The following is a 5,235-nucleotide window of genomic DNA, read 5'->3' as shown; positions in this document are numbered from 1 at the left end:
CTCAAATTCCGTGACCCCACCTTATTCTGTTTGTACAGCTCCCCTTGCCAAAGTGCCTGGGCAAAGTGGTGTTATGGCTTAGCCCAGGAGAGGAGGGGAGAGTGAGAAAGAGAGGAAGAAAAAGGGAGATTGAAAGAGAAACATGACATTAATAAACAAATCAAAGTGATGCAGGTACTGAAAAGCAAATGGGAGATATGGGCAAAGAGAAGCAAAACATGGGCATGTGTCATGTTCTTGGTCACATCTGTTAGAGGACAACAGGTTTCTTGATAGACCTTCTCACAGCCTGCCTGGTGTGTAGGTCTGCAGGGAGTCTAATTTTTGGTGCTGGAGCTGACTGTACTGCAGTGGAAGGTGTATGCAGGGAGAGTGTTGGGAAAACATGTTTGCATTTACCCTCACAGAAGGCTTGCAGCCCCAACAGCTCTCATCTTGGTGGTTTCCTTTGTCAATGTCACTGAGATGAGTTCATTAAAAAAAAAAGAAAAAAAGGCTAATCTCATGCAGGAAAGGACAGGTTTTGCTAAGCACAAACCAGAAGGATGGTCTCTGGAGGCTCAAGCAGCATTTATGGGACTTTGTTTGGACTTCACAGCCTGCTCAGCTGCAAGAAAGGGATGTAGCCTGAGATTTTTGTTAGCTTACTTGGTCATAAAACAGCCAATTAAGTCTGAAACTCCCATGAGAGGATTTCATTTATTTCAGCTGGCCCCCATATGTGCTCTCTTTCTCCAGCTGGCCAGCAGCCAGGTCTGCTAGAGCAGCCTTGGTGTTTCCTGTACCTGGAGAGGCTTGTAAGCACTCAGTTGGTCTCCACTTACACTCTATAATGGAACTGGAAGTCAGGACTCCTGGGCTCTTCTCCTGCCTCTGTCTCCACCTTGAGGTATGACTTCAAATAAATCATTTCCTTTCTCTGTGCTTGCCATCTGTGAAATGTAGCTAATGATACTCTCCTACCTTTTAAGATTGCTCTGAGATTCTCTATAATGGCAGGGTAGTATTATTGTAGCAACCGTTCTGGACTTTCCCAGTTCAAAAATGATTTTCTGAAATCTGATTGTGTTGAAGGTTGGTGTTTGCTGATCTGAGGCAGATCTGTGGCCAGAGAGTAAAAAGATCAAGGAACAGGATATGAGAGGTCTGGGATCAGCAAAGATTATAGCATCTGAGGAAGGGTATGATGAACAAAAGCAAAGATCAAACTTGGTTAATATTACATCAGGAATGGTCTTTCCAATATGCTATTCACCAACAAGGAGCGGTGTCATTTTCTGCTTCCTGAAACCTGTTGGGACTTCTGGTTTTGATACTGCAAAGTGGTGAAACATCCAGGATAGTACCTGGGATCTTGATTTGTAAAGATGTCTAGCAACATATTCAACTCAAAGTAAATCTTTACTGATTGGATCACATTAGATCATAAAAATTATGATAACAGAGGGGCTTTTAAATGTTTCTGCAGGCACGAGGGTATTGAGTAGACAGTCACAGTACAGTCCTACTGCTTCAAGGAACAGAAATTTGATCTTTGGGAATTTGGATTTGAATTTTCTGCGTTAGGTAAGGAGCCACTGCCCATGTCTCCCAGCTGTTGAAGAAAAGATTTAGCCAAATTTAGTGTGGATATACTTAGACTCTAGCACAGTATGTTCTGGGTCATCTCACACTGGGGAAGATGTCAATGTTTAATTGAGATTGGAAAATTGAAGGGAAACAAAGGCGACTGAGGGCCTAAACGGGGTTTGTCGATGACTATCCCAGGTGGCCAGAATTCTCAGAAGGTATTTAGCCTGGGCAGGAATGTTAAAGGCAGGAGTATTTTAGAATTATATGAGTTATAGTGAAAAGGAATTTATTGCTCATCTTACCTAATCTCATAATATGAAAACCATGGTCTTATTCAATTAGATTGATGGTTAGGCAAATTTAATACAGGTTGAAAGAAAAAAAACCCACCACACCTGATGTACTGCGTAGTCAGTTCATGTAATTCACTACTGCAGGAGGTCAGAGAGTGATACGCTGTAGTTGGAGTTAAAAAAGAGCTCTGTAATTTTACAGCCATTAAGAGCATGTCATTATACCTGTGAATAGGGGAATGGAAATCTCAAACTTCAGAATGCAGAGAAAGAATAGCCTTAGGAAAGAAATTTCCCCATCTTCTCCCATCACCTTTCACACTACTGGGGAGTTGTATTAGACTGGGTTATTGCCATTACCCTTGGAATTGCCTGCTGGCAGCCACCATAATGTATGCAGGTGTTCGCCGATGCAGTGAGGCACATCAATGAACATGGTCTCATGCAGTTTACTGAACAACGCTGTGTTTCCTTGCAGGCTCTGAGAACCTACTTGCTTATTAGTTTAAGGAAATACTTGCTGCCTGCACCCTGAAATGCAACAGCCACACCATTCCCTACAAGCAGATCTCCTCCGCCTCCAGTGGGTCTGGCCAACAGCAGACAAGAAGAGGAGCGGTGCAGTTTTGGTGGCACTTGGTGCCCTTCAGCTGATAGTCCCTCTTCCTGTAGAGGCTTTTTGGAGTTGACATCTCAAAGACTGGGCCTCATGGTTTGAGAGGAAAGTGATTGGTGTTCATCAGGGCACTTCCCCCATGGGGAGTCAGTTCCACATAAGGCAAACTCACTGGGCTTCCTAAAAGCAAGCTGGAGGCAACTGTATTTCCATGGAGGCAAACAGCATCAGGAGCAGCCAGAGGCCTCCATGCAAGTCATTTCACCCTCTAGATTTTCACAGATTCATGAGATCAAATGAGCTGGGAAATCTGGAGCTCCTTTCACAGTTTCCTTTTTCCCAGGGAGATCCATGCCATTTGATTCCCAAGGTCATGCCCCTACTGTTTACACAAGTAGCTCCTCATGTTTAGGTGGGGAAGGCTATCATAGAACGGCATCCTGGGTCCAGGAAAGATGTCACGGATGTGGCAAGCATATGGAACACTTTCTTGGGTGATGTATCTCCATCTCCCTTAGTTCATAGTTCATCTACGCCTTCAGGTACCAAGCTGCACCTTCCTCCTCAGCAACTAAATGGAGGCAGTTTGGTTTGCCACATTCCTAAGATTTAGCCACACATGCCACTCATGTCTTTTCTACCTGTCTTTACCTTCAAAAACCTGAATTAATCTGGATTTAAATTGGCATTGGTTTCTGTGTTGTGTGAGGAACTGGGGAATAGATTCATGTTTTAGTCAGGTTCTAATTTGTAGAGAATTAAAGCCTCATAAATAAGGCACAGTATTTATTCAGCATGTTTGATGAAGACGCTCTTGCTATAGCTCCAGTAGAATCCTCTTTTCTTTTTGCAAGCAGAACACAGTGAAACACAAACCATTTTGTATGCCATCAGCACACAAAACTCATGGCCCAAGTGCTCAGCTGGTGCAAACTGGCGCAGATTAGTGGCTGGCAATGCAAACGCATCCACTGGTACCGCACAAAGAGGTGTCAGAGCTGACCTTGCTTTGCTCTCACAGGTCTCTGTAACGTTGCTCCCAACTTACGCAATCACAATTGCATCTCCCCGCAGCTTCCCCGTCTCCACATGGAAGCCTTTGCCAGCATGCTGGATGTGGGGAAAAGGGCTCGCAATACTGCAATAGCGCGGTGCGAGTTATTTCCTCTCCCGCGTGGCTGAAAACGTGCTGTGCCACCCTACTGCCTATACTCATGGGGAAACACAGTTGGATGCTAAGTAGTGGAAATGTGCTGGAGAGCATTTCCTGGGCTTAGGTGAGAGATTAGCCTTCAATCCACCAAAAACGCCTTAGGCAGGAGCAGCCAGCCTAGGACCTGAAGAAAAATGTTTTATCCAGCCCCATGGCTTGAACTTCTTGCTTTCCTGGGCTTTCTGGCTCCGCTGGGATTACAAGAGGAACACACACCTCCCTGCTCCATGCACTCCTGCTGACGGCTCTTGGACTCTTTCGCCAGCCTCGCCAGCATCCCAGGGTCCAAATGGCCTTTCTCCAGCTCAACTAATCTGTCACTGCTGAATCTGTCAGCTGGCAGATAATGTACGTGCACGAGCCCTGAGGTGGGCAGGGAGGAATGGCACAGACCCAGGATTTCCAATGCGCATCCAGGGGAGCGGGGGCAAAAGCTGCAAACGTGGCACTTTTCTCTCCCCATTTACAACAGGCTCCCCAGCCCGTTACAGGGGAGTAGCCCACAGGAGACTGGTAGTTTTGTAGAAGCTTTTGCTGATACAGAATTAATCGCAAATTTTTACTGTTTCCCTGCAAAATTCCCCTGTCCCCTGAGCAACCTGCATGGCCGACACCTGCCAGGAAATTAAAAGCAGGGTGTCTGGGGCAAAGCCAGCTTTTCAGGAGTGTCTCTCGTGCTCTCCTAGGTTGATTTGGATAGTGCTTCCTCCCAGCTCTCAGTGCCTGCTGCTGCGGGTGAGCAGATCTGCAGTCACGGGGTGCCCTTGTCAGATCAACCGGCTGGTGTAAACCCGCACGCTGTGCGAGTGTGCACCCCGGAGTCCCCAGCTAAACCCCGTCTGCACAGCGCAGAGGAGCTGCAAGGCTGGACCCTGCGTGGCCGGGAGCCCAAGTTGGCGCTGCTTCAGCTGGAGACCATCCACCGGCGACAGGCCGTGTTCAGGCTGCGTTTCACAGCTTGTGAATCCCTGTCAGTGCCTGGATGTCTCTGGAGTCTACATGGCAACCAACACCCCCCTCAGACCTCTACCCTCCCTGTTTAACAAAGCTCTTTATAATGAACCACCTCCAAAAATCTTGCCCCTTCACACGCAGGCCACCATCCCCTCTCTGCAGAGCAGGCTCTCCATTTCAACAGACATGGATCAAACACCAGGAGTTTCAGTACAACATATTCAAAACAATCCTATGGCAAGTAATTATGATGATCCCTGCCTTGGAGATCAGCGACCAGACTCACAAAGCAGTGAAGTTAATCTCTTTGTGTCAGTGGTAGGATGAGTCTGAACTCTTGCATCCATGTCCAGTTACCTGGGTCACGTCCCACGGACCCACACATGCTTCTAGAAAGCCCAGGAGCTTTCCTTGCTGTGTGTTGGAGGAGGCACTACCTAGTGCATAGCGCAGGACACCTGAAAGGCTTGACATTGAGCTGATGAACACAACAACACTCAGCATCACTGCAAGCACCATGTCTCCCAGGAAGATGGAGCATGCCTTTGTAAGGCACACTCTAATTGCACGGAGCTGTGACAGCTCTT

The sequence above is a fragment of the Phaethon lepturus genome, unplaced genomic scaffold, assembly GCF_000687285.1.
Source record: "Phaethon lepturus isolate BGI_N335 unplaced genomic scaffold, ASM68728v1 scaffold16688, whole genome shotgun sequence".
Classification (NCBI taxonomy): Eukaryota; Metazoa; Chordata; class Aves; order Phaethontiformes; family Phaethontidae; genus Phaethon; species Phaethon lepturus.
This window is presented reverse-complemented; position numbering follows the sequence as displayed.